Consider the following 22144-nt stretch of genomic DNA (forward strand, 5'->3'; position numbering starts at 1 on the left):
AATTGTTGCCAAGATCAACATTAAGGATATTTTTCCCCTATGTTTTCTTCTAGGAGTTTTATGGTTTCAGATCATATGTTTAAATCTTTAATTCATTTAGACTTCATCTGAAAACCATATATCTGATAAGGGGTTAATATCCAAAATATATAAAGAACTCATACTACTCAATAACATCTATCCAATTTAAAAATGGGCAAAGGAACCGAATAGACATTTTTCCAAAGAAGACATACAGATGGCCAACAGGTACATGAGAAAATGCACAACATCACTAATCATCAGGGAAATGCAAGTCAAAACCACAATGAGGCCCCAGCTGGTGTGCTCAGTGGTTAGAACATCAGCCCACAGACTGGAGAGTTGTGGTTTCAATCCCCAGTCAAGGGCACATGCCTGGGTTGTGCGTTTTCTCCCCACCCCTAGTTGGGGCATGTGTAGGAGGCAACCAGTCAATGTGGCCCTCTCACATCGATATTTCTCTCTCTTCCCCTCCCTACCTCCTTTCACTCTCTCTGAAGAAGCAATGAAAAAAATATCCTCAGGTAAGAATTAACAACAATGAAAAAAACACAATGAGCTGTCACCTCACACTTGTTAGAATGGCTATCATAAAAAAAGAGAGAGAGAGAGGGAGATAAAGTGCTGGCAAGGATGTGGAGAAAAGGGAACCCTGGTGCAGTGTTACTGGGAATTTAAATTGGTAGAGACACTATGGAAAACAGGATAGAGGTTCCGCAAAAAATTTAAAAATAGAACTGCCATAGCATTCAGTGATCCCACTTCTGGATATATATCCAAAGGAAATGAAAACATTATCTTGAAGATATATCTGCACTCATGTTTATTACAGCATTATTCACAATCGCCAAGACATGGAAATAACCTAAGTGTTCATAATGGATAAATGGATAAAAGATTTTACACGCGCACACAGAGGAATATTATTCAGCCATGTGAAAGAAGGAAAACCTGCCATCTGAGACATGAATGAAACTTGAGGGCTTTATGCTAAGTGAAATATGCCAGATTAAGACAAATACTTATATATATAATAACATATATACTAAAATGTCCAATTCATAGAAACAGAGTAGAATGGTGGTTACCAGGGGCTGTGGGATAGAAGAAATGGGGAGATGTTAGTGAAAGGGTACAAACTTCCAGTTAGAAGATGACTACTCTGTTGCGGGGATCTAAGGCACAGCATGGTGATTGTAGCTAACAGTACCGTATCATGTACTTGAAAGTTGCTAAGAAAGTAGAACTTACGTTCTCACAACAAGGGAGAAGTGGTAATCATGTGATGTGATGGGGGTGTTAGCAAAAGCTACGGAGGTAATCATTTTGCAATATATGCGTATCAAATCAACACATTGTATACCTTAAATTTACACAACTCATATGTTAATTATATATCAATACATCTGGAAGAGAAAAAAGGACAGTTGTAGAAATGTCTTCTGATCCTCTCCTAAAATCAACTCTCCCATCTTATTCACTGCTCATTCAGAAATAGCTCAAATATTTTTTTATTTATTTAATTATTTATTTATTTATTGTTAATCCTCACCCGAGGATATTTTTCCCATTGATTTTTAGAGAGAGTAGAAGGGAGGGGAAATGAGGGAGCGAGAGAGAGAAAAACATCAATGTGAGAGACACATTGATTGCTTGCCTCTCGCACATGCCCTGAACAGGGCTGGGGATCAAACCTGCAACCCAGGTGCGTTCCCTTGACCGGAAATCGAACTTTCGACCCTCCAGTGCACAGGCCAGCACGCTAACCACTGAGCCATGCCAGGCAGGACGGAAATAGCTCAAATATTTTGCTAATTGTTTCTTTCCTCATCTATAATAACACCTGACCATTGAGGGAAATACCCCAAAAGAATATTTAGAGATGGCTGTGAAGATTTGGAGAACTTACAGAGTGAAAATACCACAGGCCTTTTGAAAAATGGCCTTCTCACTTTGTCAGGAGAGGCCTCAGGCTTCCTGTGAGAGAACTCTCCATTTAATTGCTTTGTAGGCTAATTCACACCTTCATGTCTTTCAATATGACTTCCATCAATCTCAAGCAACTAAGAATTTCACAGTGTACTGCCTGGCATCTGATGCTGGAAACTTCAGATCTGGTAACCTGATCAGAGTTTAATGACTGTTGTGGGAGGACTCTGTTAAATAGTGAACAAAACCCAAATGCTTCCAGTCTTGTCCTGTATGTCTGTGCCAGATTCTTTGGCAGCCCATGAAAGCCAGGTTTGCCCCGACTTGGCTAAAGTTTAATTTTCTGTAAGATTTCTAAGCTTCTTAGGACTGCTAAAATATGTCCTGTAGTGTAAGGTAGGATGAAATTATCACAGAATATCTGAATCCCTCAGTTACTTATAGAAAAGGGACAGATCAAATATAAGTGTATTTCCTTTCCCCCCACAATGTGCCGGTTGTGTTTTCCAGAAGCTACTTCTGAACATGGTGATAGAGCACATCTGAAAGTAGGAGTCACCTATGTCCTCACATCTAAGCCTCCTTCACAGATCACCATCGTCAGAGCTGGCAGAGCCCCCCACAGGCTCCCCTGCCTCTGAGTACACGGAAAGGAATGCCATTTCATAAATAACCTATGCTAAGACGGCAAACCATTTTTCTGCATGTTCTGACAGCTACGCATGAGTGGCCTGTTTCAATGTTTCGAACTCACCATAAAATTTCCATTTGATACAGAATGTCTTGAAAGAAACTGATCTTTACAAATTACTACTTATCTTTATTAGCAGTTCCATTTGTAACCCACTTTAAAAAAACAACATTATTAAAGGATCTCCTCAGTAAAATCATAACAATAATAAATGTTTGTCATAAATGGTGTAGGGTTGCCCTGTCAACAGGTGGGGAGCTCCCCCTAGGACAGTGGCCGGCAGACTCATTAGTCAGCAGAGCCAAATATCAACAGGACAACAACTGAAATTTCTTTTGAGAGCCCAATTTTTTAAACTTAAACTTCTTCTGACGCCACTTCTTCAAAATAGACTCGCCCAGGGCCGTGGTATTTTGTGGAAGAGCCTCACCCAAGGGGCCAAAGAGCCGCATGTGGCTCGCGAGCCACAGTTTGCCGACCACGGCCCTAGGAGAAGGGACCATGTGGGATTTGGCTAAGTAGAAGCAGGAGCCAGAAGAAGAGGTAAAGGAAGATTTCAAGATGTAAAACGGAGGAAGCAGCTGGTTTTCCTGTGAACTGAGTTTAAGCGAGGCAAATAATTTCAAAATTACACCCAAAGCATTCAGCCTAAGAGGGCTAGGCAGGGAATGGCATCAAGGCAGACTGGGTAATCAGGGCACTCAAAGAATGACAGGTGAGAGTCTGGATGTTCATCGAGAGTTTACGTGGGACAGGAGGAAAGGGGAGTCTAGTCTCAGAGAAGCTGGCTGGCTGGAGTCCCCCTTCCACGCTGGCTGGAACCAAGCCCGTGGGGAACTAACTAGGTACAAGGAACCCGGAAAGGAGGGCCAATTAGGCAAACTGAGAGCACATTGTTCCCCTGACACCTACGTGACTACCCCACCCTGCGGGGAAATGATGGGGAGCAGCAGCTTGTAACCAGCCTTCACTTGTAACTGTGGATGAGTGTTCCAGAACCAGCGAGACTCCACCCCTGCCTTCCCCCACTTTTCAGTTAGAGTGAAAGACCATCCGTCAGCCAAGTCAGCCAACACTCGATCTCCTCTGTGTGGTTCTCATTGGCCCAAGCCTGCTGCATCTGTCGATGGCAGAGGTTATGATAAGCATCTCTAGTCAAGCTGGATTCGAAAGGGTTAAACAACGTACAGAGCACGAGGGAGTTGAGCTGTGAGTTGAGCCCAAGCATTCGGACTCCAGAGCTAATCTTGCTTTAACCACCCTGTCACGCCGCCTTCGTCGCCTGCTCTTAAATTTAAGATAACAATTTTAAACAGGTCTTCCCTTAGGAACCTTTCTCCAGTTCTCTGTCGTATTCCACCCTAATCACAGCTTCTCCCTGTATTCTCTCAGCAGTTATGTGTTTTTGTCGAAAGACTCTCAACTTTTTATTCTTCACTGTTGTTAATGCCGCTTTGAGTTATTCTCAAGTTGCTTAAGATATGTAATCACGTTGATGACCTTGACAAAATCGCGAGCTCCCAAATGGCCTCGGCTGTGTTTCTTGACCTAGTTCACTTGTTTGCTGGAGCTACAAAGAGAAGAAGCACGCCAACCCTGCTGGCTCGTCAGGGTCTACTAATTATGGTTAGAGAATCCAGGGAAGATTACCCCAGCAAGGTCCTCAGACCAAGAATCCCAAATATTTGGTGACTTGAATAACTTATTACATTTCATAATTGGCAATGGAATTCTGGGTGGCAAGGGAAGCGCATTTGCTCCTGAACATCCTGCCGGGAACTCAGATCAGGAGTCTCTTGACATAGTAATTATCCATATTTTAGAAACAGCCAATGTGTCTGGGCCAGAATTTTATTGCTATTTCTGTGTTTGAATAATTATTAGATCATATTATGTCCCTAAAATAGGAACTTGACTCTCCCAAACATCTTGTTAACTAAAAATTTCATTAGTTTATGGCTATTTCAGAGATCTTAAAGTACTTGCTCTTTTTTGGCCAAATTAAGAAAATAATTACAAGGAATTACAAAATTGCTAAGGGTGGATGGTGTTTTATAGTTATTGTTCCCTCAAATGAGTGGATTTGCATTCAGCAGAGGAGCACAAAAATTGAGCAGTTTTTCTTACAGAAAAATAAAAGCAGTTTATGGGTATGGGTGGTTACACTGTGGTTTTGTAATATGCTAGTATTGGGGAGAGCTGATGAAGGATTTAAAGGACCTCTGTAATATTTTAACCACTTTTTTAAAAATCAAAAATTATTTCAAAGTTAAAAAGGTATTTTTTTAAAAAAAGAAAGATATAATTTGGGTGGAGGTGAGGAGTGAATAGGAGATAGACGAGACAGGATTGGCCAAGAGATGATAATTATTGAAGCTGGGTGATAGGTACAGGAGGTTTATTATACTATTTTCTCTATACTTGTACATGTTTGAAATTTTAATAATAATTTTAATCTAATAAGATAAATAAGAAAAATATATAAAGAGGAATTATGCACAGTTTGACTTGGGGAAAAAAACTTAAGAATTTTCTAAATGATAGTTGTTAGCTGAGACAAAGTTGTATTTCTTTGGATTCTTATCCTTTGGTGCACAAAAAATAAAGTATGGCCGAAACCAGTTTGGCTCAGTGGATAGAGCGTCGGCCTGAGAACTGAAAGGTCCCAGGTTCAATTCTGGTCAAGGGCATGTACCTTGGTTGTGGGCACATCCCCAGTAGGGGGTGTGCAGGAGGCAGCTGATCGATGTTTCTAACTCTCTATCCCTCTCCCTTCCTCTCTGTAAAAAATCAATAAAATATATTTTTAAAAAATAAAGTATGTGCTTCTGTAATTTTTTAAATTCTAGAATACATATTCTTCATTATACTTAGCTATGATTCTTCAGATTTTTTATTATTACAGTGCTAAAATATATTCCTATGATAAACTAGAAATTTTTTAAAAGTTGTCTTACCTATCCATAGACTAGGAATATTTATTTTATAATTTTGACTTTTATTATTGTTTTTCTAAACAATATGAATGTAAAGTCACACCATTGGCAGATATTTCCCATTGTTTTTACAATAAATGTATGCTGTTCCAAAGATAATAAATTATACTGGGTCAGTACTGATGGGTAAGAAGTTTTAAGTACCATGTTAGAACTTAAACCATGGACCACTAAATGGTGGCCAGAATGTTGATTTCTTATTTTCTAAGTCCTCCCTTTAAAGATATCTGAATTAGAGGGTTTCCTTATAAATGAATTTCCTTAATTAATTTGGATATACAAAGGGCTTTCTCTAAAGCACAATTTTTAAGATTTTTTAAATATATTTTTATTGATTTCAGAGAGGAAGGGAGAAATAGAAACATCAATGATGAGAGAAAGTCATTGATCAGCTGCCTCCTGCACACCCCCTACTGGGGATCAAGCCGCAACCCGGGCATGTGCCCTGACCTGGAATCACACCGTGACCTCTTGGTTCGTAGGTTGACACTCAAACGCTGAGCCACACTGGCTGGACTAAAACACAATTTTTAAGGCGTGCTGCTTCTGCCCACCAGCTAAATGTGTGGTGTTTGATGTGGGATCAGGCAATCTCCACTTGAAGAGCAATACAGGCACCAGGAGAAATCAAAAGAACACAAAAAAGGGGTGCCATGATGATGGCAAAGAGCTTAATGGCTCATTGGGTACCACTGGCGTGGAACGCTTAAAAAATGTGAACTGTATATCTAGACTGCCCAGGTCTGAACACAGGTTCTGGTTTGAGTGTTTATAGCAGCTTCCTTCACAATAATCCCAACTGAAAATAACCCAAGTATTCATCACCTAGTAAGTGGATTAAAAAAAATTGGTATATCCACATAATGAAATACTATTCAGCAATATAAGTGATAAACTACTGATACGTATAACAACATGGATGAATCTCAAATGTTTTATGCTAATTGAAGGAAGCCAGACATAAAAGATTAGGTACCATATTATTTCATTTATAGAACATTGTTTTAAAAACTATACACAAAAATATAGATCAATGATTGCCAGGGGTGGGAGGGAGTGGATGGACTGCAAAGAGGTACATGGGAATTTTTTTGAGTGATGGAAATATTCTCTATCTTGATTTGGTAATGATTATACAATTACATATATGTAGTGATTATACATATTTGTATGTTTGTCAAATATACAGGATGGGGTAGCAGTATGTTTATGGTTGTTCATATGGAAAATAATACAATCATTAATCAATAATAATACAAGAGTAAACTCTGTGTTTTGCATACTCACAACTCTTTTGTCCCACCCTGTAAAAACACGTGCCAAAGAACTCATATATCACTTGATTCTAGAAGGACATCTGACGTAGAGCAATAACAATAGGCTTGTTCATGGAAGCCAAACAAATAAAAAAGGGTTCTAGAAAATGTATTTTATATATTTGATTTTGAATATTTTTGAGATATAATTTACATAAAATAAAATTTTTTATACGTTTGGATGAATTTTGACAACTAGATATATGCAGGGGTGGGCAAAAGGTAGGTTTACAGTTGTGAGTACATGAAACAGTTTATTCTTATATTATTAATTATTGTATTATTTTCCATATTAACAGCTGTAAACCCACTTTTGCCAACCCCTGTATATTCTCTTATCTACTTACTCTCTTCTGCTAAAACCATATAACGGAGTTTTTATCCAGGCAGATAAAGATAGCAAAAGGGATGCTGGGTTAAATATTGGCCTTAGAAGACAAGCTTTTAGAAGGAACTGTAAGTGCAGGAGAGAAGGATTCAGAGAAAGTGGAGCTGGCCAAGGCTACAAAGAAAGGAAGATCCCAGAACAGTGCTGCCTGGCCCTAGCAAAGGAGGAGGGAGTGAGGTGACCCTGTGGGGAAAAGGGAAGCTGGGCGAGTGAGATGAAATGTACCTCTTTAGGTATCACGGCTCTCCAATTAACATGTTTACACATTCATGACACCCAAGTGGCTTCAATTTCTCGGCAGTGGAATTTCTCACATAATTAAGCTTTTAGAAAAAAAATTCCTTTTTTTGCCATTAAAAGAAACCCTGACAAATGGGCCACATGTATCATTTGGACACAGGTCACATTACCCAGATAATGAACTCATTCATGTAAAATTTCCAGTAGATTTTTAACATGCAAAAGTCCTTCTCATATGTTATCCTGCATTGATCCGATTGGAGCTGTTAGTGTCTAGTGGATCAATGACCAGCAAACTAAAAAGTCACTTAGTGACTATGACACCCATGGCAGTGTTAGAATCTATTGTGTCAGGAATTCTTGTTTTATTAACTCTGTAATTACCTGTTCAGCTGAACCGGTGAATTTTATTACACATTTTCTTTCACCTGAACAAGACCTTTGCACTTCTACCAGTGCCCTGAGGATTCTCCCTTTTTTCCCCCCTCGCTCACTGTCTTTCTCCAGTGCCCTGTGGCTTCACCGCCATCTGTTTCGGCAGGTATGTGTGTGGAAAGCAAGGCTTTACAAAGACCACTGCCTTGCTTTGGAAGCTAAGTGGCCTCGCCCTCCAGCAAGGTTGCCTCAGTTGAGATGCACTTGGGCGTCAGGAAAAGGAAAGTCAGAACTGCAACTCTGCTTCCTATGTATTGGTGCTTTCTTTAAACAAAGGGTTATACACTGAGTGGCCAGATTTTTATGATCTCTGAATGCATAATAATCTGGCCACTCAGTGTATATCCCATATAATAAAAGGCTAATATGCAAATTGTCCCCTCGACCAGGAGTTCGACCAGCAGGCAGGCTGGCCAACCGCCCATGTCCCCTCCGCCTGGCCAGGCTGGCCGGACCCCACCCATGCACAAATTCATGCTGCACCAGGCCACTCAGTGTAATTCTGCATGGCATGGGAGTTAACAGCAAAGATTTTGGAGACAGATGTGGGGCGGACTCCTGGCTCTGACAGTTGACAAGTTGTGTAAACAGTCTCAGCCTCGGTTGCCCTTGTGTGTTGAGGGGAGAATAGAAATAGCTTCTCCCTCATAGTAACACATGGATGTCTCACCAGAACCTCAGGCTCAACTTTTCTCCTCTGCCCCAAACCCGTACCTCTTCTACTTTGTCCTGGCAAATGGTGCAATCTTCTTTGACCAGCTCTCTCGCTCACCCCACCCAAACATCCAGCACTCACCAAATCCTATCAGCTCTGCCTGATAAATGTTTTTCTTGATACATCCATTACTCTCTATCCCCATCAGCTCTGCCCAAGCCCAAGCCACTACCATTTCTCATCTGAACTACTGATCATCCAACTGCATTCCCCAAATTCACTCTTAGCTTCTTTTAATATAATCACCATGCTGCCATTAGTCAATGATTTCTCTCTTATCTTTAGAATCAGAGTCAATATCACTAATACATCCAAAAGACTTTGCATGATTTCATCCTTTTCTCTTCCTTCATGTCACTCCTCTTGGCTACTGTTGTACTAGGGTTTATACATAAAATTTATGTTTTCATTTATTCACTCATTCAATTAACATTTATTGAGCAGGTATTGTGTGTGAGGCACAGTGCAAGTGCTGAGAATACAAAATGAAGGGATCTGGTCTCTGCCTAGGATGAGCTCAATGTCTAATGGAGGATAAAGATACAAGAAAGTGATTTAAAATGGTAAAATGTATTGTAATAGAGCCGAAATGAGAGAGTGATTAGCATTGTGTTTGGCATGTCAGAGAAAGCTTTGTCATGACAGTGACTATATTATATCTGGAAGGATAAATAGGAGTGTGTGTGGCTTTGAGTTAGATTCTTATGCTAGAAAACATTTTAGGAACATAATACAAACCCAAAGCATAACTCTCCTTTAGAGAATATAGATGGTGCTTAATAGTTTCCCACAGCATTTAGGTTATGGATATAAACACCACTACCTATTGATAATTTCTCTTATAACAAATAAAGCTGATGAAACATCCTTTTTTTCCCATGAGAAGTACTTTTCTGTCACCTTTGTTAAAATCTGACTACTTGCTTTGAGTGGCCAATCTAAATCCCCAAATTCCCATTTTCTTGAAACATATCCAAGGAACAGGGGAAAAATCGAAAAAGCTTTTGATTGTAGAATATGGTCAAAATCAACCAAAAGGAAATCAATTCAACATCTTCAGACTTTGAGTCTTTTAAACTGGCTTCTTAACAAAATGCTCCATATACTCATCATGTAAATCAGACCTTCTTTAATATTTAATTTCAGTACATAGCAATTAGACTATTCACAAATGACAGAAGGTTTGTCACTTTAAGGTTTTGTGGCCTGCCAAAAGAACACATTAGGTATGAAATATCTAGTTTTCTAGAAATGCAACTTTAATACTCAGCTATTACTGAATGTCCACTTGATAAGTTTAACTCAGTAACAGTTTCCTTTAAAATTTTGTCTTCTGATTGTATTTTATTTTCCAAACTTTTGGATAATCATAATCATTTTCTTATTTAAAATTTGAAAAAATTATTATGCAATTGAGATAATTTCCATAATGTGAAGGAGAAACTTAAATTTCCTTTTATGCCTATGGTGTTTATTGACCATATTATTTAGCAGACATTTCATAGAAGCATTTTTACCATAAGGAAACTGATTCATAACCACAGACACTATAGCCATTGTTAGAGATAATATCTTCTGTCTAAAGTCTGTCACATAAAGATCTCAATGTACTTACTGCATAAGATATTTTTGAGTTCTTAGTTTTAAGCCCAGTGTCTAAGATACAGAGAAATGCATGCAACTAGCTCACTCTGTGCTTCTGAAAGAAACATTTATCAATTAAGCAAAATTGAATTGCTTGTAAGACCTCTGAAAGTACTGATGACACCTTAGTTGTGAAGAGCAATGGGAACATTACTCTCCTCTTCCTTCGGCTAAAGAATAAGAAATAAGAAAAGTTACCTGACCCAGTGTGAAGTTGACCTAGAACTCTATAAGACTGTTTCATTTGAAATGATTAGAAAAGTACGGTGTGTGGAACAAAAGAAATTAAGCTGAAAAACGTAAACCATAAGTTAAGAGACCTCATCATTATAGCAACATCACCTCTTCTGCTTCCTAATTCTTCCTTAAAATGTGCTTACTGATGTAGACTCTAAATATATAAAGATGAATAAGATCCAATCCCTGCCTTCAAGGAACTAATAATCCAATGGAAAACAGATGTGTACTGCTCACCCTAATCATTGAGATTTATTGTGTTTTCAGAAAAGACCTAAGTGGAGGAAGAACAAAATAAATTAATTCTGCCCAAGGGAATCAGGGAAGACTTCATAGAGGAGGTGACATTTAGCTGACTCTTGAAGGATGAGTAAGCTTTAACCAAATAAAGAAGGAAAGTAGGGTTACCATAGAAAGATAAATATCAGGAAAACAAAGGCAAGTTGTAAGAAAATACTTAGTATGTTTGAGAATACATAGAGAGAATGGCTGGGAAGGTATATTAGGGTTAGTTGTGAAAAATACGAATATTCCTCCTGTGTTGATCCACTTCCATCACCTCCTGTTGATAGTTTAAACTTCATTTTGTAAAACATTGGGGGCCAATCAACTTTAGTATTTTGTGGTAGGCATTTTTCATTGTTTGGCCATCTGTAACCAACTCCTTTTCTCCCTATAAACTCTCTGATCCCTTTTTGTGTGATCTTCTGTCATGTGTGGTATTCGTAAGAGGTAGTGGTCCCCTTCCACTACCAGATCCTTCTTCAACCAAATTCAGTGCTGTCGGGGTCCACCCACAGGATTTGGATACTCTCTCTCCTTGAAGACTTTGAATCTTGATCAAGTGATACCCATATGCAGCAGCAGCAGCATCTATAGGTGCATTGCAGGATGTTTGTTGTGGTTCCTGTCCCAGGGCCCTCGGGAGTTCCCTTAACTCCAACCTTGAGACGGTTTCTGCCTTGCAGCTAAGAATCCTGACAGAATAACGTCCAAAAACAAATTCATCTTTCAAGTTCAAGGGGTTATCCACTTGAAATTTATAACTACAGATTCAGAACTTTAAATGAAAGAATTTTCAGAGATGGGGAAGACCCATTCTATGAAAGCTGAGAATTAAAGCCCAGGAGATACATCACCCAGGGAGAGACTATAGAGGAAGAAAACAAGAGGACCAGAATAATACCCTGGGAGGTGCCAACATATGAAGAAGCAGACAGAGGAGCTAGCAAGGAGGCCCGAAAACAATATCAGAAAGGTAGAAGAAGACCCAGGGAGGAAATATATCACATACTGCGGAGAGATCAAACAGAATAAGTACTGAGAAGTCATTGGGGTTTGCCAATTAGCGGGTCACTGGGTTCTTTGAAAGAACAGATTTCGAGTAGCCTTGCAGGTGGGAGCCACAATCCTATGGTTAAGAAAATAATGGAGGACAAGCAGATGAAGGAGTATAGTGAAGCGATAAGGGATGAAGCAGCAGCCAGGGGATTTAGGGTTTTAAAAGAAGGCTTTTTCTTGAGATGAAAATGAAGCATTTTCAAGCAGAAAATCTGGTGGAAGAGGAGGTTGAAAATGTTAGGTAGTGGAGCATTATTTTGGATTAAAAAGAAAACAATAGAAATTGTAGCAAGGTGGAATAGTTGGCTTTAGAAGGGGGTGGAGCCTCTTTCCATTTGAAGACCAGACTGAAAGAGGTAAGATGAAGATTAAAATCACCTTGGTTTTCATTAAACATGGAGATTCCTTGGGCCTACCCTAGACTTTGTGAGTCAGAATATTAGAGGGAAGGGCCCTAGTATGCATTATTAACAAGCTATAGGTGACAGTTATACACACTAAAATTTAAGAATCACTAATAGAGATAATACAGAAGAGGACATGGAGGTCAAGCTAAAGAGTGTTAAGAGTTTGGCACCATCACTGTGGGAAACCAGAAAGACAATCCAGCAAAAATAAATTAAAGGATTCCTAGAGAACAGTAAGAACTTAACTGAGGTTGAAATCATTAACAAATTTATTTATCATACACTAATTTGTTATGTCTAAAAAGAGTTTATTCTGTTACGTTGATCTGAGTATTTTTGTACCAGTACAAGGACTTACTGTAGTTATATAATGTTTTAAACTTGTTAGTGTCGACCATTGCTTTCCTTTTTCAAAATTTCAAAATGCTATTTTCTCCTTTTTATTTTTTCTATAATTTTTAGAATTGTTTTTATCAAGTGCCTTTAAATATTATTGTGATTTTAGTCAGTATTATAGCATAACACTTAAAACTTGGCTTTAATCTATCCACTCTGTTACCAACAAATTATTTTGTCTCCCAAGTATTTTCCACCGAAGCTGCAAATAGGCAGTGGCAGCAAGAGATATACTTTATATGTGGTAACTGAGGGCTCTGTAAGTCAGGGATTGTCTGTATTCATGTGAAGTCCATAAATTAGAAAACTGTGCCATTTAGGGCCTTGCACTAGTAAGCTCAGTGTGTGGTACAGGTTTTGTTGAGTGTGTGTGTTTTTTACGTAGTCCTTTGTCATCTTATTATTTCAATCTGCCTTTCTGAGCGTTAGCTGCTAATTGTTAAGTAATCCAGCTCTGATATACTTTGCATCCTCTTCCCATTCTTATAATTAGCTTATTATATTAGGTTGGAGACCTCTTCAAGTCTTCTTTTTTGAAACTCTAGAGATAAATGTCTATCTTTCAAGTATTTTATAAGATTCATTTTGTAAAGTATTCCAAACCCTGAAATGATTATTACATTAACTACCTGTGTGATCTCAGGGAAGGCATTTAAATTCTCTGATCTTAAGTTTTCTCATCTATCAAATGGGCATAATACACATATGATGTATTGATGTAAAGGTACTCATAAACAGCCCCTATGTAATCCCTCAAGAAATTATGTGCCTTTCCATCTCTCCCTTCCCTCCATATACCTATTGATAGCTATTTGGTCAGTCCTCTCTGCCTTTGGCTTCATGATTACCCTTCCTAAGGGAGTTCCTAAACTTTTCCCATAGAAATTCTGTCACTTGCTGGCTTTACTTAAGACCAAATGGGCTAGGAATAGAAATAGAGCAAATGATTTTGTAAGCAATTATAAAATTAATTGATGTTAAATTAATCACAATTCATTTTTAATTGATTTTTTATTGATTAAGGTATTACATATGTGTCCATATCCCCCATTGCCCCCCCACCCCACTCCCATACATACCCTCACCCCCCTGCTGTCTCTGTCCTTTGGTTATGCTTATATGCATGCATACAAGTCTTTTGGTTGGTCTCTCCCTCTTACCCCCACCCTCCCCTACTTTCCCTCTGAGGTTTGAGCATCTGATCGATGCTTCTCTGTCTCTGAATCTATTTTTGTTCATCAGTTTATGTTGTTCATTATAATCTGCAAATGAGTGAGATCATGTGATATTTATCTTTCTCTGACTGACTTATTTCACTTAGCATAATGCTCTCCATGTCCATCTATGCTGTTGCAAATGGTAGAAGTTCCTTCTTTTTTACAGCAGCATAGTATTCCATTGTGTAGATGTACGACAGTTTTCTAATCCACTCATCTGCTGATGGGCACTTAGGCTTGTTTCCAAATCTTAGCTATTGTAAATTGTGCTGCTATGAACACAAGGGTGCATATATCCTTTCTTATTGGTGATTCTAGTTTCTTGGGATATATTCCTAGAAGTGGGATCACTGGGTCAAATGGGAGCTCCATTTTTAGTTTTTTGAGGAAATTCTATACAGTTCTTCACAGTGGCTGCACCAGTCTGCATTCCCACCAGCAGTGTACGAGGGTTCCTTTTTCTTCGCATCCTCACCAGCACTTGTCATTTGTTGATTTGTTGATGATAGCCATTCTGACATGTGTGAGATGGAACCTCATTGTCATTTTGATTTGCATCTCTCGGATGATTAGTGACTTTGAGCATGTTTTCATATATCTCTTGGCCTTCCTTATGTCCTCTTTCGAAAAGTATCTATTTAGGTCACAGACCTAGAATGAACTCTCCAAAAATTCATCTGGAATAAAAAAAGACCTCGAAAAGCTGCAGCAATCCTGAGAAAGAAGAACAAAGTAGGAGGGATCTCAATACCAGATATCAAGCTGTATTACAAAGCCACTGTTCTCAAAACTGCCTGGTACTGGCATTAGAACAGACATATAGACCAATGGAATAGAATAGAGAACCCAGAAATCGACCCAAACCACTGTGCTCAATTAATATTTGACAAAGGAGGCAAGAGCATACAATGGAGTCAAGACAATCTCTTCAATAAATGGTGTTGGGAAAATTGGACAGATACATGCAAAAAAAAAATGAAACTAGACCACCAACTTACACCATACACAAAAATTAACTCAAAATGGATAAAGGACATAAATGTAAGATGGGAAACCATAAAAATATTAGAGGAATCCACAGGCAGCAAAATCTCAGGCATATGCCCAAGCAATATCTTCACCGATAACAACTTTCCAACTAAAGGGAAAATAAACAAATGGGACTACATCAAAATAAAAAGCTTCTGCACAGCAAAAGAAACCATTCACAAAACAACAAGAAAGCCCACTGCATGGGAGAACATATTTGCCAATGTTATCTCCGATAAGGGTTTAATCTCCAACATTTACAGAGAACTCATACAACTTAACAAAAGGAAGATAAACAACCCAAACAAAAAAATGGGCAAAAGACCTAAATAGATACTTTTCGAAATCACAATTCATTTTAATAATAGAAAATGGAGCTAACACAGTATTCATACCCTTCCATTAGAAAAGTAAGTGATGTTTGGAAAAATATCATCTTCTAGAATATTAATGATTAATATAGGTCAATAAATTTGGTGTCGATCTTAAGGACTTATATACAAAGTGTGTATTAGAACCAGGTGGTCAGTCTAAGTGTAAATGCTGATCATGTCACCTTCGAGCCAAAATGGTTGAGTAAAGGGGTATGTTCAACATTGAAGTGTGTGTATTTCATTAAAATTGATTTTAGAAGAATTCTCGAACTACTGTTCCTAGGTTCAATGGTATTTTCTGCCTGTAAAAATGAAGTAAAATTGAGATATAATTTAGGTTAAATTGTGTATGTTGAGAAGTATCTACTTTTGTTTTCTCTCTCTAAGGCCTAATAACTTATATATCTACTCATGTCTTAATTTCATTTTTTAAATTTTTTTTAATTTTCTTTATTAAGGTATTACATATGTGTCCTTATCCCCTCATTGCCCCCCCCACCCCCCTGCTCATGCCCTCACCCCCCCTGGTGTCTGTGTCCATTGGTTATGCTTATATGCATGCATACAAGTACTTTGGTTGAATTTCATTTTACCCTAGGAAAGGCTTATTAGTGTTCATAATTCAGAAGTTGAAATTTTATCTAAAGAAGATCCTAGATACTGTAGGGGCATTCAGAGCCCTAGGAACAGGGAGGGATGTGGAAAACAGATTTGAAAAAAATAAGATTTTGATTGCTATCCATCACCTTTTTTATGCTAAGATAATATTCCGTGTGCTAATTCTATCATTTGCTATGCTCTCTTAGGGCTTTCCTTAGAGCAGTGAAAGCATATATGTTTAGTCTTAGTCATATTCACAGAAAGAAAGAAAATTTCATGTATATTTGAACATTTCCACTTTTTCCACCTAAGAATTCTCACTAGTAATTAATTATAAGGTAGAAATATTTTGAATTTTTTTTAAAAAAAAAAGGAAGAAAAAAAGGCATAATTAAAAAAAACAGAATTTTTAAAATTTAGTTGATTTTCGGCTGCAGACCTGATTCTTGCAATAACAGTTTCCAAAACTGTATCCATTGATGTACACAGCATAATTAGTATCTTACAGACAACAACCATCCATCTGTTCTGATAGCCGGCAACTACCTTTAATAATAAAGCAACTCCTTTCTGACACAAATGCTCTCTGCCTTTGAGAGCTAAACAGAAAGATGCAGCACAATGTTTGCATCAATCTATCATTTACATTAAGACCTATCTGATTATATCTTATAAAATGTATTATCTTGGTAAATCATTTGAAAAGACTGAGTTGGTTTTTAGTTTTGTTTCTCTCTCAGATTGTCTCTAAAATATTTCCAGCTCACTCACAGGTTAATAATCGCACGATGATGTCAGGCAAATCAAGTGCTGACAAGGAAATGGGAGCCCTGTTCAAGAGAGAGATGAGTAAATATCCCAAGAGGGGAATCAAACAGCAAGCAGTCATTTTTCATAAAGAGAAAAATCACTAAACTAAAGAAAAGAGGTTTTAAAAAAATAAGCTTAACTGAAAACTTGAACCATCTAAAAAGATGTACAGATGGTAAGATTCTAATGGAAGAGGCATTTGGGAGTATGGCCAGCAGTATGTCCCACCTGCCACAGGAGTTTGCCTTTGGGCAGATGCAACTCCCTCATTTGAAAAAAAAAAAAAAAAAAGTGAAATCGTTACAGTCCAGGTGAGTTAGACACACCTCTAGCCAGGGTGATGTTCCTAAGTTATTCACACTGTTGCTGATGGCAACAACACTATAAAAAAATAAAATGTGAGAACAGTGTGCTGATTTTTTTAAACTACCATGTCAATATGCTTAAAAAGTAATTTGAGGTTTTTTGTGTGCCTTTTCTAAATATAGAGTAACCACACACCACGGTTTCATAGGTTTATTGCTAATAAAAAAGACTCGCAATTTGTTAGAAGCAAACTTCATTTTAGAGTCTTCGGGGCTTGAATACGAACTAACTTTCCAAATTAAAACTGGATCCAGGTACTTTTTCTCTTTAACAGATTGGGATCCATTAAATCCCACCACACACAAATCCTTTTTTTTTTTTTTCAAGTGTGCATTGTTTCAAATAGCTGCAGAGGAGAGCAGCTTTACCCATCACTCACTGGAGCTGTGATTCACCCCAATAGAGTCATGTTTTTAGCAAGGTTCCTGTGGGAGACCTGTTTGTGAAAGTGGCATTTGTGATTCAGACTTCAGCTCCCCATGCCAGCTTCGGAAAGTCAAACAGATGTTTCCTCGTTTACTGCAGCATAGCTCATCACTTATCCCAAGAGGAAAATCAGAAGAGGCTGGGGACAAGCACAATTCTGTCAGCCAAGCCACAGGAAAATGGAGATAGAAAGAGGATGTGTGTGTGTGTGTGTGTGTGCGTGTGTGTGTGTGTGTGTGTGTGTGTGTGTTCTGTATCTGAATAAATATGAGTCTAAACTTTGCTTTATTTAAAGATAGAAACATTCATCTATAGAAAAATTTACCCTCCACCTAAATTTCCTTTTTTACTCTCTTTTCTCTCCTTCCTTCCTCGCAAAGTTCAGCATTTTTGATGAATCTTCTGGGAGTACAATCTTTGTGCTTTTCAGTTTTGCTTTGAATTGATAGGTTGTTTAAGAGCAAAGCTTAGCTCCTTGTTTGTTTTGTAAAAATAATAAGACCAAAAGTTATTTCTTATTCACACACATCAAAACATACATACAAAAAAAAAAACCCCATCTAAAATGTATTTTAAATCTCAATACCACAATGATGTGGCCTGGGAATTATACTCCTTAAGTGAATTACCAAAAAACTGGGTAATATATAGTGGAAAACAATTTTGCATAAACCCTTAACTAACATCAGGAGGGACATAGAAAGACGTTTTCATTTCTGATCTGAAAATTTTTTTTAAAAAATAGCATTGCTGATTTTCAAGCTAGAAATCACATTACTTTAGAAAATACAAAAAAATCAGTTTCAAGCATTCCCATGTTTTTGTTTTGGACATATGTGAGATATAAACCTCCCTAATTCTATTCTAGAGCCAGATTTTTTAAGTTGGATCTTTGGAAAAATAACCTGCTGTCTCTTTGCTTGGGATGAATTCCTCTAGCCCCAGGCCTCAGACCAGAAGCTGGGTCCCAGCTGGTTTAGAGGGTTCTCCATGGATGTGCATCTCTGTCTCTCCCTTTCAGACGCTTTCGTTTGCTCTCTTCTCTTGCTCTGTGCGAACGCAGAGTGCTGTCTGTGTTTCAGGAAAAGAATGTGTGTTAAAAGAACTAATGGTCCGACTGTCCATCAGACTGGGCAGCAATGGAGGTCATCTGGCGGTCAAAACCAAATAATTTCAGCCTGGTCCTAAAGCCCCTGAAGCTGTTGACTTGATGACTGGAGTTCACTGCCTCTTGTTGCTTCTGTACCCTCTGAAACCTGGGAGTTTTCGTTTTGGAGACAAGAACGGGCATATTTTCTCCCTAGCAACTGCGTGTACACAGTGGCTGCCATTCAGCATTGCTCAGGTTAGCTGGGCTGAAGTATACAGTCAGTGCTCCTTCTTGATACAGGCCTGCCCTGAATAGACAATAGGCCAGATTTTAAACCTAGACGCTCCCAAAATATTGGACGAGTCTAAATATTTGTGCTTGTTTGAAGTACATTGTTATCTAGAAAGCCTAAATGTTTAAAAATAAAAAAATTTTTTTTTCTCTTTTATAAAGAGATCTGATATTCTGAACTTTCTACAGGCACATATTTTAAGGTAACTTCTAAGTTTCTACATTCATATGGAATAGATGGGAGTGGAAGTGGCTGCAGAGTACTGACAACTCAATTAAAAATGTTTTTAAGTCCATAATCCATAAATCTGAACCAGATATTGGTTATATTCACAGCCCTTTCATATTTCTTGTGCCCTGTTTGTGAATACCACCACCTGCTGGTAGTTAATGACAAGATCTTACTTTGTTGAAGGGTCAATCTAAAAGTCAATAGTAAATAAAATTTAAATGTTTTAAGTAGGTAAGTTTTTGAAATGTAAATCTATTTACTGTGTTAGTTTGAAACAGCCTAGCCACAATTAGTTTACCAAAACTTTTAAAAAGGCATTAGGAAAAAAAATTGTACATGGAATAGTGTTTTGAAATGAAAGTGTTCTTTAATTTTACTTCATACCAATTATTTATCTTTTCACTTCAGACTCTTTTTCTTTGTCCACTACATTTCAAAGTGATGTTAGAAGTCAAATCATCCTGTTTGAATTTCATTTCTTCTACTTCTTTTGTCTGCCCACTTTCTAAAAGAAGTGTTTGTTTGCAATGGGGAGGAGGAGGGACAGGAAAGCACGGAAAATCCACAGGCTGACTAATTAAGTACCATCTTCTGAAGATTATGTCTGTGACTGAGAGATTTGCCACCCTTACGTTGGCATTGACTCATAAAATATATGTTCACAAAATCTGGGTGTGTGTTTTTGGGGAGGAGGGGTTAAAACAGGCTAAGAAATTCTAAATACACAATAGAATAGGAAAACGAAATTTTCATGCAATACTATTATGATATACTTGTTTCTTTTACTCCTCAAACCAAAACATACTATAATACTTATAATAAAATAAACTAAAATACAATGTCACTGTTGCCCAATACAGTGAATAGCAAAGTTTTATGGATTAGGATAATCCAAAACTACAGTATTCCAACAACAACAAAAAACATGTGCTGTTTTTATTCTGAAGCTGCCATTCCTAAATATGTATCCTGGTCCAATTTTAGTATATGCCTTTAGCAAGGTCACTTTATGATCTCTTTGTACCTAGTGAGACTGCTAGAAATGTACTGGTTTGGAGCCAACTCAAACAAACGTTCCTTCTTCTTCAATGTCTTTTTCTGTCCTCCTGGTTGAGGGCTGTCCTGAAGGCAGATGTTTCTCGGCGACCCTCCCAGGTGAGAGGCCCTGACACCTCTGCTAGGCCCTCCACCTTCTGCGCATACAGCACACTCCTCATATGGTTAGCTGTTTGGAGCATTAATGTCTCAATATGTTCAGTATTTCAGTCAATTAGAAGTTGCAGGTCTTTGGCAGCAAGAAATGAAGCCTTACCAAAACTTGGTTATACTTACATAGCCTGGCACTGAGTTTTATGCGCTACCTGGAGAAAAATGAAATTGATCCAACGCCTTTCTGAGAGAGAGAGAGAGAGGAAAAATGCCTTCCAGAGATTTTACTCCCTCAGGGGAGCTATTACAGAATTTTTTCAATATTCTTTCATTGTGTATGAGATTCCCCCCACACACACACACACACCACCACCATAAAACAAAAGTAACCCCTCCTGTCACAAGGAGGAAGGAACAGGAGAGTGGAGAAGGACCATACCAAATCTCTTTTGATAATGGAAAATCTAAGTAGCAAACCCTATTAATTCACTTTAAGAACTTCTCCCTTAATCTGAGAATTCTGGGTTCAGGCTGACCCTTGCTTTTATACTTTTTACATTTCCCTCCGCCCCAGGCTTCTGAGGACGGCTGCAAGATCCCACTTCTGTCCCCTGCTGCTTACATTTAAAAGGTCACCAAAGCAATGACACAAGGTTTTCTGCAGGCTCCACCCATCACCCTGAGCGCAGCCTCCACCGGCGTCCTCAACTGTAAAGCACCCCCTACTGTTCCTGTGAGGCCAGTGCACGAGTGATTCTCAGGCCTGTACTTCTAGGACTCGCCTGCCTAGGCCTAAGGAGAGGGTTTAGTTTGGGGCCACACTTCTTCTTACAGCTTGATCAGGGTCTGTGCAGGGCAAGCTACCCTTCTCTTGATCAGTAGAACACAGAATTCTCACTCTGCACAACTTTGAAACAAGTCATATTTTGAGAGATGATTTCACATAATCCTTTCAACTAATTCAGATGAACACACGTGACGCATTGTCCCCTTGGAGAGCGCGACACCAGCCTTTTCCAATAATTGTCAAGGAATGGCTCCTGAGACTTCCAAACTTGGGGTCATCCAAACCCAAACACAGATATCATAATGCTAATACTAGAATGTGATAATGACTGTAATAGAAGTGTGTTTCTTTTCATTCTGTAGGGAAGGGAGAGTTTAATTCCACGGGGAGGGTGGGGGGTTCTAAAAGGCATTTTGGAGTAGGTGGGTTTCGAATTGAATCCTAGAAGTTGAATAGAAGAAGAACGTTCCAGGCAAAGGGAAGAGTAGTATTGAGAATGTGACATTTGTTTTCTCCAGGTCTTTGGTTTCCCTTGACTTCTTGGTTGCCTTTGTTGTTAACTGCATGGTTAACCAATTAAAGTTTGAGATAACCATGAGTAAAAAAGCTTTGATCTGGACACTTGTTTTCTTTTCACCTGGTGATTCTGATATGGATTACATCATTAACTCTTTTTTCCTCTTATAATCCATTTACCTGTCTTTCCATCTATATTCACACACACACACACACACACACAAACACACAGAGTTTATTCTTGGGCACATTCCAGTTCCTAATATGATCTCCACAAGTCAAATCAATTAGTTAAATTGATACTACAACTTAATGACCCTGCTTATCTTTGCAGGTAAACTTGAGAACAGAATGAATCTAACTGCCAACTCATTAACCTTGAAAGACAATCCAGGTGGTTTTATTCTAATGTTTCTAGTGTTTGTTTAGAGTTGAGCACACTTTAAATATGTCTGCATTGTTTAATAGCCTCTTGTTGTACACAGTTTTTTGATGGGCTCA

At 38.3% G+C, this 22144-nt stretch overlaps 1 protein-coding gene across 1 annotated transcript in view; it reads left to right on the plus strand.

Annotated features, from left to right (window-relative positions):
- SKAP1 (src kinase associated phosphoprotein 1) overlaps window positions 1-22144 on the plus strand; it is a 269123-nt gene that overhangs the window by 137207 nt on the left and 109772 nt on the right. The gene's annotated exons all lie outside the window — the stretch shown is intronic.

Source organism: Eptesicus fuscus, chromosome 20 (assembly GCF_027574615.1).
Source record: "Eptesicus fuscus isolate TK198812 chromosome 20, DD_ASM_mEF_20220401, whole genome shotgun sequence".
Lineage (NCBI taxonomy): Eukaryota > Metazoa > Chordata > Mammalia > Chiroptera > Vespertilionidae > Eptesicus > Eptesicus fuscus.